At 41.9% G+C, this 20,173-nt stretch overlaps 1 non-coding gene across 1 annotated transcript; it reads left to right on the top strand.

Annotated features, from left to right (window-relative positions):
• Nucleotides 1-18,152: 18,152 nt before the first annotated feature.
• On the top strand, nucleotides 18,153-18,256 carry LOC126499641 (U6 spliceosomal RNA). Its single transcript, XR_007591136.1, has one exon. It is a non-coding gene; the product is annotated as a U6 spliceosomal RNA (small nuclear RNA).
• The last annotated feature ends 1,917 nt before the right edge of the window (nucleotides 18,257-20,173 follow it).

Here is a 20,173-nt window from a genome sequence, read left to right on the forward strand (position 1 = left end):
CTGGCTGCGTGAAGGCATCCACAGGCCCTCGTGGAACCTACATCTGTGATTAAGATCCATGGCCCATGTTGCCACAGCTGGGGTCTGTGATGATGTCCATGGCCCGTGTTGCAGGGGGTGGGGGTCATAGGAACCATGCGTGTTGAGATCCGAGGGCCATGAGCCCACTCCACCCCTACTGGCCCTGGGTTAGTTGGCCCTGTCCCTCGCTGGTCACTGCAGCAGAAGAGCTGGCCCCACCCTCACAGGAGAGCTGGCCTAAGAGAGTTAGTTTGCCTGAGGAAGGTGGTTCCAGCGGTCCAGGCAGACCAGCTCAGCTACCACAGAGACCCATATCCTGGGCCTTGAGTTGGCCCACCCTAATATCTACCTCATCTATGGCCTGCTGCAGTATGCGAAGGGGCTGGTCCTACGAAACAATAACCACAGGACATCCATGACAGAGGCAACATCACATATCGGAAAAAAGTGATGATGAGAGGCCTTGAACCAGACCAAAGTGACTCACTGCAGTGAACATTTTGTGGGTGGGGCTGATGGGACAAAAGAGTGTACTGCGTGACACATTGCAGCCCCCAGCGTCAGGAGGATGAATGAAGAGGTGTCGTAAAGACAGAGGAGCGAGGTGGGGGGATTTTGTTTTGTTTTTAATTCCTTTAGGGGGGATGTTGCAGGAGTGATGGCAGGATATGGAAGGAGATGAGTGGAATTGGGGTGCGTGATATGAAATTCACAAAGAACCAATAAAGAATTATCTTATGGGAGCCGATTACATTCAAACTACACGGATGCATTTTTATTTTTTTCCTCAAAAATAATAAAGGAAATTAAGTCTCAATCTTCTTTTAGTTATAAATCGAATCTTAACTCCATTTCCCTAAAGTGTGTGTGTGTGTGTGATATAACGAACTGGTGAGGTGGCTCAAAAGTGCTTGACAAACAAATATGATGATATGAGTTCAATCCCCACATGCCACAGTAGAAAAAGAAGAGCCGACTCCTGAAAGCTGCCTTCTGACATCCACATGTGTGCCCTGGCTGTGCACACATGCACACACACACACACACACACACACACACCACATCATGTACAATAATAATTAGTTAATAAATACAGACAATATCCAGGGCTGAGGGAGATGATTCAGTCAGTAAAGTGTCTTCCATATAAGCACAAAGAACTGAGTTCAGAAGCCTGTCTCAAAAACTAAGGCAGGGAGTGATTTAGGAAGACAGCCAAAGACCCCCACTCACACATGCACACATGTGTGCCCTCACCTATGTGTACATACACTCACATGAACATATACATACATATACACAAAACTCGTCAAACAAGAAAAATAATTCCTTTTTCTTCTCTCCATGATTTCTTATTTATCAAACATCACTCAAATATATATTTAAGATATAAATATAGAGTTTTAATTCTAAGCATTTTCATGTGGACTGATGTCTATAGAACTTTTATTCCTTTAACTCGGTTGCATGTGTGGGGATGTACACAGGTCCTTGTGGGAAGTAAGGAAGCCTTGAGTGAATGCATAAAGAGCAGATGTAGTTCTGAGTGAACGAGCATTATTATTGGCGTGGGCATAGTCATGTCAAGGACCAACACCTCAGACCACAGGAATGGCAAAGTCTTCCCTCTGGGGTGGAGGTTCAAAGGGATGGCAAAGCCTCCCTCTGGTCAGAGTCTAAATGTTGACAGTGTGTATGAGTACAGGTGTTTATGAATGATCAGTCACTGTGTGCAAAAACTAGCAACCGTGGCTTTCTCATCCCAGATGTTAAAGCCTAGAATGCTCACTTACAGAGACCGGCTACAGAATCTAGCTAGCCCCTCCCCTTGTGCTGTACATAAGAAACATGCTGAAGTTCCTGGAGGTGGTGTAGCTAGAACCACTCCACCAGAGTACACATGGCCCACATTGCTATTGTTTTCCTGTGTATGTCCGTCATTTCTTCACTCCCTTATCACCACAGTCAAGTTGCCATGACCAAGCCATGCTAGACATGGCAGATTTCAATCTAGGAAACTAAAACCGTATGGTGCCATAGCGTTTCCATTTGGATTCTCCGTGTGCATTGCTCTAGGGCAGTGGTTTTCAATCTTTCTGATGCTGTGACCCTTTAATACAGTTCCCCATGCTGTGGTGACCCCTAACCACAAAATTATTTTCATTTCTACTTCATAACTGTAATTTTGCTATTGTTATGAATCCTAATGTAAATATCTGGTATGCAGGATATTTGGTATGTGGCCCCTCCAAAGAGGATGTGACCACAGTTTGAGAATCAACTGCTTTAGGGAAAGAAACCTATTTTCTCTTAAAATAGATCCCATGTTCATGGCTGAAACCCCTATAGCTTTTTTTTTTTTAGAGAAAACCATATGAACTTATTCATATGATATTTATACAGCACCAGAAACAGAAACTTAATGCAGTGGGTAGATCTATGAGGGGTTTCTTTTATGCTAGATTTAATGCAGATGTGGGTTACTGGTGGAGAGTAATTGGATTAAAAAGCATGATCTCATGAAAGAGGGCTCAACACGTCCTGTTTGTTGAGATTGTCCTCTATCCCTGTGTCTTCAGAAACGAGGATACTCCTTTCCTTGTGTATGGGGAGCATCCTGCAATAAGTGATCTCATGACCTGCTTCACACAGGGAACAGAAATCCTTCTGGGTTTTGTAGCCTGCTTTGGAGGACCAGGGGAAACCAGAATGGTACCCTACCTCTCTGGTTATGCCAGATACTAAGGTACTGTGTTTGGGGTTAGTATGATCTGACCACCATCACTGCCAAGTAAAATAGAGACCCATTTAAAAGAAAAAATAAACCTAGATGAAATTCACACTGGGGTAGTACCCAGCCTTCTACCTTATGTTATTTCTCTTACCTGTGAGGTTCTTTTTCATACCTGTTTTAAGAAGTCAAATCTTAAATGGCTTTAATTTTGATTCTCTTATTATATTTTAGTTTATTTTATGTGTATTAATGTTTTGCCTGTATGTATGTCTTTGTATTGTATGTGTTTCTGGTACCCATGAAGGTCAGAAGAGGGAGTCAGATCCCCTGGCACTGGAGTTCCAGACCTTTACAAATAACCATATGGGCACTAGGAACCAAACCCAGGGAAGAGCACCAAATGCTCTTAACCACTGAACCGTCTCTCCGGCTCCTTTAAGTGACTTTAAAATAATAATGCTCTAGGTATTACCTTCTTCAGTGACTCCTGAAGAAACTCCCCAAAGTGCCCAAGAAGAGCTAGACAGCCACAGCTGTACCTTTGTTTATAGCTCTTCTCTCTTCTCTGTCATCTCCTTCTGTGCTGTCCCTCCCACAGCCGCCCGGACTCTGCTTTTGAAGACACACTTAACTTCAGCAAAGTTAGACCATGTCACAGCTCTCCGCTCTCTCTGAAGCAGGCTAATAGAGATAATGGACCCTTGGGAGAGAAGAAGCCAGAGGAAAAGTGAGATTCCTTGACATACTTGAAAGAATTATTGACAAGGTTCACCAAACTCTAGTTAGGAAAGGAAGGAAGGAAGGAAGGAAGGAAGGAAGGAAGGAAGGAAGGAAGGAAGGAAGGAAGGAAGGAAGGAAGGGGAAGGAAGGAAGGAAGGAAGGAAGGAAGGAAGGAAGGAAGGAAGGAAGGAAGGAAGGAAGAGACTCCATTTGATTTATTCAGGCATCTCAGGAAATTTTCTCTTCACGTACCCCATAGCAGTACTTCCCCAGCTGCTCAAATGTCGAGATAATAAATGTGTACAACCACAAAAATANGGAAGGAAGGAAGGAAGGAAGGAAGGAAGGAAGGAAGGAAGGGGAAGGAAGGAAGGAAGGAAGGAAGGAAGGAAGGAAGGAAGGAAGGAAGGAAGAAAGAAAGAAAGAAAGAAAGAAAGAAAGAAAGAAAGAAAGACAGACCAAGCCACAGACGTCAGCCACCAGATCCTTTGTGTAATCAATGAGCTAGGAGAAGCAGGTTTGTGGGACTTTGGTGGGCAGGGGTCAGAGAAGGGGGTAATTTTAAAGTCTTCCTTAGAACACTTACTGAAGACACTACATAAATTCCTCGGGTACTTGAAACTATTAATGGCGACTAGACTCATGGAAAGCTGTTAGCATTCGCTCACAGGATAGAAATGGAACAGTGAATGAATTACAGCTAAGTGAGGGAAAGTCGATATCGGTCATTTCGTCTGGGTTAGATAGCTAAGTCTGTAAACGCCACTGTGGAAGAAACCAGAAAGGACTTAGCAGAAATCCCCTCTTCTCGGCGGGCTACTCATCTTACTACAGACAGACCGAAGGCAAGCTTCTCTCTCCATTTCCCTAATTTCAGCGGATATTTCGGTGCAGGGTGTTTGGGTGTTTGAGGGTCTTTCTTGTGCGTGGCTTATCATACACAGGATTTTAGGGTAGGAGGACATCTGCCCACCTGTCTCCTCAAAGAGAAATCCTCTCTAGTGACCTTAAGACTAAAGCTAAATGGTGTTCTTCCAGAGATTGGTTCAAGCCCAGAGGCACAGGCCTGCAATTCCAATATTCAGGCAAGAGTTTAAGACCGACTTCAGCAACATAATGAAACTCCAGATTAAAAAAAAAAAATACCCGAACTATAACCACTTTTCTTTTTTAACTATTATTTTGTATGTGTGTGGTACATAGTGGGGGGGGGTATATAGTGTGTATGTGCTTATCCATGTGTGTGTGTGTGTGTGTAGTATGTAGTGTGTGTATGGGATGTAGTGTGTGTGTGTGCTTGTCCTTGTGGGTGCCCGTGTGTGTGTGTTGTATGTAGTGTGTGTATGTGTGTGCTTGTCCATGTAAAAGCTAGAAGCCGACACCAGGATGTCTTTGCTCAGTCACTTCTCCACCTTATTTTTCGAGACAGCATCTCTCACTGAATCAGCACGCACCGATTTGCTAGACTGGCTCACCAGCAGGCTGCACAAATCCACACATCCCTGCCTCCTCAGCCCCCACTAGGATTACAGACAGTGCCCCGCCTTTTTTTTTCCCCTGGGTGGAAGGAGGAGGAACTTGGGTCCTCGTGCCCGAACAGCAGTCAGGTCATCCAGTGAGATGCTCCCATCAGTCCCCTAGACTCTTTCTAGAGAGTAACCAGACTGGCCAGAGGGAAGACAGAAAGGTCCCAACTAGGAATTAGCGCTGACCTTAGCTCTCAGCCTTCCTCTGCGGCTGGAGTGGACAGGAGATGCTGATGGTACTGATGAAGGGTCTGCTACCGTTCTTCACACGGCCACGTGGTTCAGAAAGTGAGTGAGTCATCTTCATCCCAAAGTACAAAAATAACATAGATGCCATCCGAGGCATCAGTGCAAACACATAGTGAGCATCCTCCCATGTAGTCTGTCTTTGCCACAGTTGTTGTTGTTAAAACAAGAGCTTTTATACATGGAAAGAGTTGTATCTTCTTAATCTTTCTTCCTTTTGACTCTAGACCAGAGAATTAGTTTGGCTTTGTGTAAATTCTAATCTTAAGAGGCAAATCCTTTCACTGAAAAAAAAAATCTTGCTTGGAGGACCCCACGCTCAGCTGCTGGGTAGAAAGAACTATCTGGAAAGTATGCAAAGACAGTATTGTACTTCACTGCAGCTGATTCCAGACACGCACGGGGGCACCGAGCCGCAGTATCCCATAGGAAATCTATTCTTTCATGGCGTAGTTTCCCTCCTGTTTCCTAAGCTTCCAAACAAGCTCCTAGCTTTGTTTTCTTCCCCTGAAAATAACATAGAAGAATCACTTTTTAGCAAGGTATTCAAAAATATGGTTTGTAAAAGCCAAGCGTCAGGTTGATGCCATTGTACACAGATCTTTGTCTTTAGGAACTAAAAAGCCAACTGTGGTAAGATTCCCAGCAAAGCCATCCCCTGGTGACACACTGCAGGTTTGTCCGCACCTCCAGGGTCATATGCACCAGTTGTCATCTTTCTGGGCTGCCTTTGAAGCTGTAACGGTTTTGCACTTCAAAGGGGTACCAAGACAATAACAGGGATGAAGAGAGTGGTCCTATTGCCCAATCCAAGAGGTGGTAGACATAGGTTACAAGCCTAAATGGTTTTCTGTTGCACCATCAAAATCTTCTTTCACCAAAAGATTAAGACGAGGCAGAGCACATTGTATCATTAATTTGTGAGGGGCGTATAACAAGTAGCAGTGAAATCTACCACTTTGTAATGAACATGGCAGAAACAAACTGCAGTTCCCTTAATGCAACTGCTTCAAATCTACTCTATTGTATCTTTCTTAGGACTCTTTACCATGGCCAAATGAGCCTTCTGTTTCTCCGGCTGCATGAGCAGGAGTTGAATAGTTTCTGGGCTATGTACTAAATCAACATTTCTAATTAAAATTTATATGCTCTGATAAAAACAGCAAGTTGACTTCACGGTTTGGTCCAATCTTCTATATTTAAAGTCTTCAACTTAAAAAAGCAAGCAGTAACCAACAGTGAAACCCGAAAGAAAACCTGAAATAGCTCTTAAGAAAGCCGTGCAGAGTCCACCAGACATCAGTAAATACTTTGCTTCTGTTTTCTAGTCCCTTTTTGTTTGGTTACCATGGTGACCTGCTTGTGTGGGGTAACTTGGAATGTATAAGAATTTGCTGCAGCTGAATGCCTTGTCCTATTGGCCAGTACAATAGGCAGAATTTGAAAGTAAACAGAAATAAAAGAGGGGGAAGGGCATTGGTGGTGTGGACAAAACTAGCCTGTTATTTGGAAAATAATTATTATTATTATTAATACTAATAATAATAAAGTAGCTCACTATCTTTGCAAAGTATTTTCAGAGTTGCTCTCCAGACCGTGATTCCTTCCCATGTCCCGTGGCCTGTGATTCTGCCCTTTCTTGGCCTTCTGAACTACTCCTCAGCTAAAACACACAGATGGCACTGCACTTTCCTTCGTTAGTCTCTGTTTCTGATGTGTCAAACGCCTTTTTGAGCCCGCCAGAATCCTTCCCAACAGGAACAGCATCCTGATGTTGAGGCAGTGTGGCTGAGCAAACTCCAGAAGGGGTGTTAGATGTATTGGTTGTGGTCTTGATTCAGGTCAACTAATTGTGCATCATTTAGAGAAGACTCATTATAATTTGTTTATGTTTTCTATAGTACTTAGCCTATAATCTATAATATTCAACCTCCATGTGTTCATTATTATATCCTGAGTTCAAATGATTCGATTCTATCTCAGGTAATAGTAATAAATGGATGGTTAAGATAACTCTGATGCTCTTGAGACATCACTTTGATACAGGCTCTCAAACTACAAATTTTAAAACCCTGGTTGGACAGGCAGATTGTAGACTGTTTCTAAGATGAACAGAGAAAGCCAGGTACATGTTTGTAGTTACGAGCCTCTGTGTATGCTTAAAACCCTGCTTAGCCACATCACTCATGAGTCAGCAGGGCAGAGCTACCACAGTGGCTCTGCTAGATCCAGACTCAGGATCTCTTTGCTTGGTGTATTCTCACCTATTAAAGTTCAGTTCTATCACTAGACACACCAAATGGGTTCGAATCTCAGCCATTGTTTATAATCCGAGATGATCTAAATCCTCCATCCACAGCTATCACTGCGAACGCTTTAAGCCTGTCTTCAGCCTGCTGGAGGCTGCTAGCCATTGAGGCTACTTTAACACCTCCAAGAATAAGAGACCATACTCCAAAGCTGCCTGTCCACGTCCAGACAACTCTAATTGTTAGATAGTTCTTTTGTACACAAACACCAAATTCCTCCTGTGGTCAATAGCCTCAGACTAGAATTACTGTCTTGACAAAGTTTAGAATTCTTTCCCTCTAAATATATGCCAATTCCTTGAGTTCTTCTTCAAAAATCACCCCGAACTAAACACAATTCTTTTCTCTGACTGATCAAAGTAGCATTACCTTCATAATTAATTCAGCCATAATTAATTCATAATTAATTCAGGTTACATCCTGATTAGGGCTATATGCTGGAGATGCAGTGATAAATTAGACATCTGTGAATTTTAAGAAGCCTGTGATCTACAGAACAAGTCAAGAATATCCCTAAATATGTTAAACCAAAGGCCCAGAGTTTACTGGTCTCCAGACTGAGGTGTGTGAACCATACAAGGTGCATAAGACAATCCATTTAGGTAAACTCTTAGAACTGATACTTTTTGTTTTATTTTAAAAGTTGATACAAGAAGACTATGACATGTTGCTAACATGTCATTTGCATAGTCAATGGCAACCTCAACAGATGTGTCAAACTGTTGCCTGTCGTATACAGTAACCAAAGCATCCTACAGAAAACTGTAGAGCCAGCCAGTTCCCTGTCAACCCGTCAAGCTCATTATGATCATGATATGTTGCTTTTATAGTGCCGATAAAATGATACATGGATCATATTACTTAAAACACGTGTCTCAGATGGACAGCAAGTATAAAAGATTTCTTCAGAGGTATGCCAAGCTGAAGAGAACTCAGAGACAAGCATGATGGGGGGTAGGAGAAAAGGCATGGTTGATCTGTGCACTGTTCTGTCTCCATGATTACAGCTATAAAGAGGACTACCTGAAATATGTGTCTACATGTGGGCAGCGAAGACTTTACAATCCCTAACTGAATTTGATAAAAATTCAGAAATTTCTTGCACAAGATTTTTTCTTATATTTTTTTGGTTGTGAGCCTAGCCTTTAATGGCTGAGCCATCTCTCCAGCCCAAGATTTTTACTTAATAGTTAAAAAAAAAATTATCATAGCTTTGACCAAAAGCAACTTGGAAAGGGTTTATTTGGCTTATACTTCCAGGTCATAATCCAACACTGAGGGACCTCATAGGACAGCGCCATAACGAAATGCATGACATAGGCTGTCTGCAAGACATGTTTGAGAAAAGGTAAAGCCAGTGAATGTGATATATAGGACTGACTTTATGAAAAAGAAAACTCTTCAGTGACATAGGAAGTTACCTTAAAAATCTTATTATTATTCAGGGGTTCTGGCTGGGACCCACGGGTACAGCACTTGCCTGGCCTGAGGCCCTGGGTCCAACCTCTAGCGCTGCAAAAAAGCAAAGAAGAATAGTATGTTTTACATGAAGATTGCTCATCTCACAGTGAGGAAGTTTACATTTTAAACTTTAATTTTAAAGTACTTCTATACTTTAAAATGAGTTGTATTTTTTTTACAGATGAATGGCCAAAGTTTATTTACATATTTTATGATTACAGTTGATTGTTGTCAGATGTGCGTGTGTGATATACAGGGTGGGTGGATTAATGTACACATGTAAGTGTGTATGAGGTGTCTTCAGCTGTCTTCCTCCATCTCTATCTTATTGAGATAGGGTCTCCTCCTGAACCTCGCACCCATGGGTGGAGCTAAGCAGGCTGGCCAGTGAGCTCCAGGCTACGTTCCTGTCTTCGCTGCCCTATGCTGGGATCACAGATGCACAGCATGCCTGGCTTTTGTGTGGGTGCTCAGGATCCAAACCTGAAAAGTTAGTAAACACATACACTTTGGATAGGTGTGCTCCAGATGTTTTAGAGATAATACACACATATATATTAGAAAAACTTACAGAGATCCATCTACTCTGCCTCCCAACTGCTGAGACTAAAAGTGTGTGCCCCTATGACCACATGCAACTTGAGGAGGAAATGGTTTCTTTGGCTTATACGTGTCCATCACAGTCCATCACTGAGGGAACTCGGGGCAGGAACTCATGGCAGGAGCTTGGAGGCAGGAACTGAAGCAGAGGCTGTGGAGGAGAGCTGCTTCCTGGCATGCACCTCATGGCTTCCTCAGCTTACTTTTCTATATAACCCAGAATCCACCCACAGTGGCTGGGCCCTCCTACATCAAAAAGTCAAGAAAATGCCCCACACACTTGCCTACAGACAACCTGATGAAGGCATTTTCTCAGTTTAGGTTCCCCCTTCTCAGATGACCTAGCTTGCATCAAGTTAACAAAAAAAAAAAACAAAAGAAAATAAAACGCAGTGCACTTGGTGAAAGTATTGATATTTTTGTTCTTGTCATTATATTGGATTCAATTTACCAGCATACTTAATTCTGCTGCTAATTTCAACAACCTGCTTGTTATCTTATGTTTTCTGTGAAAATGAAATGTCACATTATCCTCAACACTACAAAAAAGAGAGGAAAAGAGGAAAGAAGAGAAAGAGGGATTGAAGGATAAATGAAGGGAGAGGAAGAAGAAAGGCAGGAGGGAGGGAGGGATCTGAGAACAGGGACTGGGCATGCTGCTTAATGGTAGAGGGTTAATCTAGTTTGAACTTGTTCCTGGAGTTTATTTCTAGCTCTGAAGAAAAGACGAGAAGAGAAGAGAAGAGAAGAGAAGAGAAGAGAAGAGAAGAGAAGAGAAGAGAAGAGAAGAGAAGAGAAGAGAAGAGAAAAAAAGGATGGAAGAGAGGAGAGAGCCAGGGTTACCTGAGAATAACGACAGTATTCTTCTCCCTTCCGGGATTGCGTGTTTTCCATCATACTGCCTTGCTTGCTGATCAGCAAGCACAGTTTACTTTCTCAGGGATTCCCAAACCACACTCTCGAGAATTTAGTCTCAGCTTTTAACCACAAATCACAGCTGATAATCCAGTTTCTGGTCTCCTTTTGGAAAAATATCTATTGAGTTTTCTAGAACCTCTCATTTTTTTCTCAACATCATTTTAAAGAATTCTCAGCCTAAACATTTTCAGAACGTTGTAAAGGCGATCCTGAGGTGATGGTAAGTGGTAAATGACTTGAGATGTCTCCGAGAAAGATTCAGGCAAAGCCCTGGAAAATGCTGGAGAAAGGTAATCAATGAAGTGTCATTGGAATTAAAGTAGCTGTGCGGAGGCTATATTTATTTCAATTCTAATATGGCTTTGTTCCCATCGGCACTGACACTAACGCTTAGAATGGACCTCTCAGATACCGTAGGTGGGAAGACCACAGAGCTGCAGAGGCAACGGTGGTTCTGCTAGGAGCGAAGTAACATATAAGGATGTAAAGCATTCAATAAGGTTGTGGTTCGTTCAAAATTAAATCAACAGATGGTGCCTGATTTGTACCTTTCTCATGAGGGAAGGGGCACCCTAACTTTACTGGGCAATAATTTTGTCACTTTCGAAAGCATTCAATCCCTGACCAATTGAAAATGCTTCCAGAAGGAGCATGCTTGGCCATTCCATGGACATCACACATTTGTTTACCGGTCAATTATAGTAAATTACCTGTACGTGCTCCTCTTCATTATGTTCATTATACCTATTATTACTTTGTTTGTTTTGCTTGGCTGTAGTTTAGTGTCTACCCAGTTAGAGACTCTGAGACCAAAACGAAAATCGGCACGTGGTTGGAATGGACTATAACTCAGAATCAAATTTAAATATTTTATTGGGAAGACAGGAAAATTGCATCCTGGCATGGTGTCACACGCCTGCAATCCCAACACTCAGGAGGCTAAAGTTAGACGATTGTTAAATTCAGAGCCAGCCCGGGACGCACAATGAGACCCTCCCTGTCGCAAGGACGAAAGAGAGAGAAAGGAAAGAAAAAAGGAGTTTTTATAATGCTAGACACAGAAAATATATTTGCCCACGTAATGTATATTGACAGTGCTTAAATGAATTTATTTATGAAATTTACCTATTGTATGTAAACATGTTTGAGTATATAATTATGAGCTATTGGTTGGGCTGAGAAGACGATGACTACAGGAAGCTGTCATGTTCATGGGAATAAACAAGCAGCTTATCCCTCTCCACCTATATGCAGAACACACAAAAGAAAAAGGGCAGGTGGAGAAAAGGAATGCCTAGATGACTTGATGGGGGAGGGGCTCCCGGCCCACACTCCTCCTTAAACCCTGACCCCTGACAGACTTCCGTCTCTGCTCCAGGCTCTCCTGGCTTACCGACCCACTCACTTCCTGCGGGCGAAGCTTGTTTGGCGACCTCAACTGCCTTCCCCCAGCTGCTTAAAATTCATAATCCCAACAAGGAGAAAGCAAACGCTCCTGGTTAGTTTGCTGCGGTCATCGTGGGATGTGTAGACTGTTCATCAGGTTAACGACTTTTTTCCTTGCTGGTTGAGTTTAATAAGTTTTTTTTTTTTCAGTGAAAAACCACACTGCGCCCCAAGGAAGGAAAAGAATGCCCACTGAGAAGAAAATGACACGCACACGGAGGCAAGGGTGGCGCAGATTTAAAGCAAAGACGGCAGTCAGGTTTCCAAGCCGCGTTTCCTGCCTTTTCGAGAACGCAGACCCAAGCCATGCTTACGTTGCTCTCTTCCACGTTGCACACACTGAAAACTTACATTCTGAGTTTCTATTTTCCAGAAGTGGGGTGAGAGGGGGAAGCTGGTTATTATTCCCAACCCCATTGAAATTGCATTTGTGGCCTCAAAATGGATTTTTTTTTTTAAAGCAGGATGTTGGATTGATGGCAAGGCAGCTGCTCCACAACGAACGAAAGCAAAAATTAATAAGAGACCTTAGCAAAGAAAGACTATTGGTTCTGCACACCCAGAGCAAATCGGCTGGATTCAGAAGAGCACACTTTGATGTTTCCCGGACTAATTACCGCTCTGTGGCTTTACTGTTTTGTGCATTAGTTGCCCTTCATACAGAACCGAAACCGCCCTGGAACACAGCTGTAAGAGGAATGAAAATTTGACATTCAGTAAACAAAGCGTGGCAAGGGTCATTCTCTCGCACAATGACTGCATGATACAATTTTAGAATGCCTTTTGTATACCAAAAATATGACACATTTTAAGGCGGTTTTGAACTCAGAGTAGGCAGTCAAGGCTGTTTGTAAAGAAGAGAGAAATTGTTCTCAACTCTGATCTATAAATATAGATTGAAATAGTTTATCTCAGCATTGTGGAAATGCTGAGGAATTTACATATTTAGAGAAATAAATGTGTTCATTTTTAGAGGATGATTTCTCATTTGTCTATAAGGTTAATTGGGAGCAGATTCCCTAAGTAGCTGTCTGCAATAGCAATAATAGTGGCTTATTCTTCATTCTGGATCCTGGATTTTCTCCTACAAAGAGTTCAGATTATTGTATGAATAGACGTTCTAAATAATTATTTAATTTGGTAGTTGCTGAAAATATTGTTTAACCATTAGATTTTTGAAACACTAACATAGCATTTTAATGTAAAATAATATATTTAAACCTGAGGCTGTAACTCGCTATCAGAGAACACCCTATGCATGGACCTGGGCTTCATCCCCAGTATGACACACACAAAAAAGTCTTTAAATCTTTGTATATCTAGAAAACACCATAACTATTAAGGCACAGATCTATCTATTCCTGCACTAAAAATAAATCAAGCACACAGCTGAGCTTCTTTCTCAAAGCGTGGTTAAGTAGCGTCCATAGGCGTGTTCCCAACTGTGGCTTATGTTCTCATTGTTTCTATTGCCCGTGGTCAATCATGGTCCTCCTAAACAGGAAATGGAAAAACCCAGAAGCAAGCTGTAAGTTTGGACACCGCTCTGAAGCATGGTGAAATCTCACATCGACCAGCCATCCTCCTCCTGTGAGTTGACTTAAGTAGCCATCTTGGTTTTTAGATCAACTGTCACCATTGGCAATGTTTGTGTCCCCATAACCTTGAGTCACCTTAGTAATGGCCCCCAAATGCCAGAGGAGAGACTCAAAGCAGGCACTAGGGCATGAAACACAGGACAAATTACACTGTGCTCTGCAGCAATGCTGCCGGGCATATGGGGGGCATCATGACAGGCATAGCATTGTTTCAGCATCCTATGCCTTTGGCAGCCTTGAATACCACCCCCCCCCCCCCCCGTGTTTTCTGCACAGTTTTGACTTTAACAAGTTGTCTAACAAGTTCTCACAACCTGATTAAGAATGGCTCGCATAACCCAGTCCACTGAGAGAATTTTTATAACATCTGATTCAGATTGTATTCATACCAAGTTAACTTTGGGATCTCGAGGAACTTTACCCAACTATTTCCAACATACACATTTATGCAACTTTGAAAACGTACTGTAAAAGCCAAAGCATTTACAATAAGTCTACCATTTAATGCTGGAATATTTCAAATTAGTGACCTATTTGGACAGAGACAGAGTCTATCAAAAACATTCTTAGCTAGACTTGACAAAAGAAAACTACATTTTTGCATTTTATTGCACTCCAAGTTTTGATAAGAATTGGATCTGAGAACATTGACAATATAGTTCATCTAATTAACTGTTCATTAGAAATTGGGGGTAGCCAGGCAGTGGTGGCGCACGCCTCTAATCCCAGCACTTGGGAGGCAGAGGCAGGAGGATGTTTGTGAGTTCGAGGCCAGCCTGGTCTACAAGAGCTAGTTCCAGGACAGGCACCAAAAACTACAGAGAAACCCTGTCTCAAAAATCAAAAAAAAAGAAAAAGGAAAAAAAGAAAAGAAATTGGGGGTGTTGTTTAGCTACAACTACTGATAGCAAACAATCATAACCCAATTGGTACACCAATAAATAGAAATATCAAATGCTTCAGTCTTTTAAGAAACCACACACACACACACACACACACACACACACACACACACACGCACGTGCGCGCGTTAAGTACGTGTATTCTTACATGTCATTTTTTTTCTCAGTTGTTATTGAGTCATATAAATTGTCTGGCATTTTTACTTTTAAAACTTAGCCAGATGAGTGTGGCAACTTTCTAAATGCCGGGTTTTATCTAATTCAGTTACCTACACCTTTACCTGACAGAACCCAGCCAAGCAGATTGGAGAGGACTGGGGGTGGGGGAGGGGTATGCAGCAATCAAAGCCAAGCCCTTAAAACAAGTCAGCTTTCCTCCGTTCTTGGGGTTTGTGGGCTGACTCAAAAGTTAAAAAGAAATATGTCCCTTGAGATAGGGATAGACATTGGTACAAAAAAAAACTTAAATTAGATTCAATTTGCAGAAGATACTGTTCTCCATGCTTTTCTTTTGATCCCATAAACTCCTTTCTGTATAATTAGCTATACCTTTGCAATTAATTTAAAAAAAATTCACCACCTGACCCCTAAATGGTAATGTTTGAAGCCGGTATCTTGGGATTATTGCAGTCACAGGTTCTGTTTTAAATTAAACACCTAATTATAAGGAAGCCATTCATAAAGAACAATGCACAGAAATCAAATTGGAATAATGTAGTCTCTACATATGTTCCCACAAAGTTTTTGGAACACTTTCTAGGACTAGGAAAGAAAAGAAAATGAAAATGAAAAAAGAGAGAAAGGAGAAAGAAGGAAAAAAAAAACCCTGAAATTTGTCAATGAGCAAATTGCAGGCAGGTGTTTTTGCTGAGTATGCAAATTGGTTGCCGCTCTGGGCAGTGTGTTTTAGTGCAAGCGGTTGGCACGTGCCTTCTAGAAATGCGCCATGAACTCCTGCGCCCTTGCAGGTCGTGTTACAGCTCACGGTAGCATTACTTTGCTTCCTTCTGGCAAGGATCTAACTCCATCCAGCCTAGGAGAAAAGAAAAAAAGTTTCAACCTTTGGGTGAAAAATGAGTGCTTTCAGAAAATCCCATGGGGGGGGGGGGGGGGAGACTCAACCTATAATGGGGCTTTTAACTGCTCCCTAGGCCATTTTTCTTCTTCTTCAGGTTGGAGGTTACAAGGTACTTTTAAAAAATGGTTTTAACACTTGCCGGTCACTGAGAAGATGAAAGGCGTAAACGGCGGAGGCTGGATGGCAAGGCCGCCACCAAAGGCTTTGCACCAGCGCTGTATCGATGCCTCCTTTTCATTTCTCCTCATTCAGAAGCTTACAAACAAGATTGGGAATGTTCACGATTCGTCCAGACCTAGCGCCCAGCCAGGGTGTGTCACGTTCCATTAGAAAGCGAGACTGTGGTGAAGGAGCTCAGCGTCCTCTCTGCGTTAGAGAGTTGGCGCCCATTTCTCCTTCCCATCTGCAAAGTGGGGATAAAAGGTAGCTTCGGAGAATAAAGCGTGACAAGGGTGAAGGAATGAAATTGTGTCTTCAAACGGTTTGAAGTTAGACTGAATTTAAGTGAGGGGAGAGGGAGAAGTGCCTTTAACGCACCAGAGCTTCCATTAGAAGCAAGAGGAATAAAATTTCCCCTTTGGCTCTGAGCAAATTAAGTAACGATCATGCGTATTAAATACTTCTACGTGGTTCTATCGTAAAAGTTGTGTGGTTTCACCCAGCTTCTCTCAAAGGAAAGACTGTGTGGAACTACTTGGTTAAACCCTGTAATGAAGATAGTAGTGGCGTTAAGTGCTTACCTGCAAGCTGGCAATGTATAGCAAATGCCGGGTTATAGAAGATTTTATCACTACATTATAAATGAAAACCTCAAGACAGAGACACTAAGTCACGAGACTACTTACCCAGCAAGAGAAGAGCATTGTGTGATGTTTTATTCTTTTGCTTTTTTGGGAGGCCTGCCACCCACCTCCCAAATAAATCACACACAGAGGCTTATTCTTAGTTACGAATGCCCTGCCTTAGCTTGGCTTGTTTCTTGCTGGCTTTTCTTAACCTGTCTACCTTTTGCCTCTGGGCTTTTATCTTCCTAACTTCTTCATATCTTACTTTTCTTCTTACTCCATGGTTGGATGGGTGGCTGACCCATGGTGTCCTCCTCTCCTTGTTCTCTTGCTCCTGGTTCTCTCTCCTCCCAGATTTCCCCTATTTATCCTCTCTGCCTGCCAGACCCGCCTATCCTTGCTCCTTCCTCGCTATTGGCTGTTCATCTCTTTATTAGCCCATCAGGTGTTTTAGACAGGCACAGTTACACAGCTTCACAGAGTTAAACAAATGCAGCGTAAACAAAAGCAGCACATCTTAAAATAATATTCCCCAACAGAGGGGGGAGCCCAGAGAAGCACTGAGATCATCTGGCCTCCAAGCTTGTGCACACCGTCACAGCACAGCAAGCAAGGGCTGGCAATAATGCTGCTTTCTTCGTGTCCAGCTCTGATTGACAATTTACGTCTCCCAAAATGCATGTTATTCTGATTAGAAAGCTGAAGCAAAAAAAAAAAAAAGAAAAAAAGAAAGAAGGCTGAAGCTTGGCTTGTTTTGCTCGAAAAGGGCTCTTTCTGAGTTGCTCTTCGTGTGCAGCACTTACTGTTTTGTTTTTATTTTATTTACTTTATTCATTATTATCATTATTTTGTTTTTAAAACAGGGAATCATGTAGCCCAGGCTGGCCTTGAATTCACTACATAGCCAAGGCTAGCCTTGAATTCTCCTGCCTCAGGTTTCCAAATGCTTGGCTTGCAGATGTATGAAGTAAATACCTTACCCTAAAAGAAACTGTTAGTATTCATATTTTGTTGCTTCTATGAGTATAGCGTCATATAGACCACATGAAAACTCACTATTAGTTAGATTTTGGAAGTATAGTAATTATCAATTAACAATAATTGAATCTGGGGGTCAGTGAGAAGGTTGAGAAGGTAAAGGAACTTTGCCACCAAGCCTGAAAACTTGCATTTAACCCCAGATCCCAGGAAGGAGAGAAATGATTCACATGGGTTTTCCTCTGTCCTTTACACATGTGACAGCTTAAACACACACACACTTAATAAAAGTAATTTAATTTAAATGAAAAAATAACATTTACACCTATCACATCAGAAAATATTAGCGCAGGTAGCATTTTGTATTCAAATCAATATATACTTTCCAGTTCTACATGTGAATTTTTCTTGTCTGAAATCTTGTTAGTGTAAAAATAACAAGTATATGAATAGTCAAATATTTCACCAAATAATTTTAGTTAAGAATTAACAAGACCCAGGGCTACAGGTGTGGCTCAATGTTCCAGCCCTTGCTTAGCGTGCCAACAGCCTTGGCTTTGATCTCCAGACCCACACAAAGGAAAATAATTTCTAAAACTTGCATTTTTCAAATATGCTTTCCTGTTCTGTTTGGTTTTGTTTATTTAAAACAGGGTCTTGCCTCAGGGCCAGGGAGTCCTAAGGTTACTGGCAATTCAGCCAAAGATGTATCTTAAGGCTTTATTATGGTACCGCTTTACTCTGTTGCCCCTTTTTGAGATATGGGAACACCAGAAAAAGGATAAAACTAAGTATTTTGATTTCTTTTGAAATTCAAGCAGATGAATATACTCCCTTTGGAGGCACATACACTAAAATTGGAGCAATAGAGAGAAAATTACCACAGCTCCTGTTCGAGAATGACGTGAAAATGCATAAAGCGTTCCGTATTCTTTACAAGGAAAAAAAAAGTTAAGCAGATGAAAGACTACCCGAACTATTAACTAACTTCTGCAACAATTCTTGAGAAAACCTAATGTGTAAATATTCATTCACTACGAATTGTAATCGATTTTGCAGCTTAAGACTTCAGGAAGAACTAAAGCATCCCTAGAACAACCTTGCTGGAATTACGGAGCCTGCCGATGATGCCCGCGAAATACTTTCTGCTATCAAAATATTTTCCTCCTTCTGCTTTACAGTTACTCCGAAGTCATTTTTAAAAGATTCAAACTGTTTTGAAAAAACTTGGTGTGAACTTTGCTAACAACGGTCTAAATACATTTTTGGATTACTCTGGAGAAATTGCAGCGTTTCACGCAAACGGTACCCACTTCACTCGGGTGAAATGAAGATCTCTGTTCTGCGTTTCTTTGCATGTCTCTTGAAAACCTCCAACCAGAAGACGTTTTCTCTTTTAATCTTCTTCACTCTTCCATTCTGTTTCTAAAGGAATACTTAGTGTTAACTAGGTTGCGATTTCATTTGAAAAGAATTGAACTGGCTCTCCAGAACGAGATAAAGATTGCCCACGGAGAGTATTTTGGCGGCTACCTTTAAACATGCAAGGATCTGTACCGGGAAGGCGTACCTAGACTTAATGCAGATAATAGTTGGTTCTTTGAGATAGAAATGATGTCACTGTGATATTGGCAAGAAAGATGTATAAGATGTACCTTCCCTTCTTCTCTCTGGACGAGCGCAATTTTCTTTGTAGCACTTTATTCCACTGAGAATGCTAAGGGCATGAGGGGATGTCACAGGATGACAACAGAAATATCTGGTGTTCTTTTGAATTCAAACGGTTAACTAAGCACAAGCGTATTTTGAGCAACCTGTAACTGGGGTATGAAAATCAAGGCATGTGGTAACAGTTGTTAGGATATCACTTCTATGAAAAGAAGAGAAAGTATTAGGCTCCTAGCTTTATAAATGAAAATCAAAACGTGTGGGTCAATCACACCAAGAAATGTCAATATTTAAAAATAAGAAGTAGGAAGGTGAACATCCAACCTGGCTAGGCTCCCACCAAGCCGGAACATGAAGTAGGATCAAAACCCCTTGCCATTGACCTTGGCTTCTCATCAGTCCTCATTGTTCGCCATGATCAGAGAGTCCGGTTTTATCCCATGCTTTTTCAGTCACAGTCCAGCTGGCCTTGGTGAGCTCCCAATAGATCAGCCCCCACTGTCTCAGTGGGTGGGTGCACCCCCCCCCCCCGTGGTCCTGACATCCTTGCTCGTGTTTTCCCTCCATCTGCTCCTCATTGGGACCTTGGGAGCTCAGTCCAGTGCTCCAGTGTGGGTCTCTGTCTCTACAGGGCAGGGAACCATGACTGCTCTTTGGATTGGAGAGGGAGGGGGAGAGGAGAGGGGGGGGGGGAGAAGAGGGGGGGGAGGGGAGGGAAATGGGAAGCTGGGAGGAGGCAGAAACTTTTTTTTCTTATTCGCAATAAAAAAAAGAAAGAAAAAAAATAAGAAGTAAAATTAACGGCTTCCATGTGCCAAGCATGATCCTTTAAAAAAAATTTGAGTAATTATTTATAACGCACAGATAAGGACACACACACAATATGAAAAATGTTTTATAATATACTCAGTGTCACAGACAGAATTCAAAGTCTACTGAAAATGTACAATACTGGCATCTAAAACTGTTTCTTGTTCAATAATTAAGGAAATAATGAAAAGTATGAGTTTCTTTTACACTCTGACTACAAAAACTTACGAGTTTCTAGTATATGCTAAACATATATTTACTCATAGATATTTCTTAAGTCCCTTCTATGCTCTAGACACAGATCAAGGGCGTTAAGAGAACAGCCTGTCCTCCAGTGTGGAGCACCCCTTAAAAAAGACAAACCATGAAGAGC

This window comes from Alexandromys fortis, unplaced genomic scaffold, assembly GCF_014885135.2.
Source record: "Alexandromys fortis isolate MF-2015 unplaced genomic scaffold, M_Fortis_MF-2015_v1.1 scaffold_35, whole genome shotgun sequence".
Taxonomy (NCBI): Eukaryota; Metazoa; Chordata; class Mammalia; order Rodentia; family Cricetidae; genus Alexandromys; species Alexandromys fortis.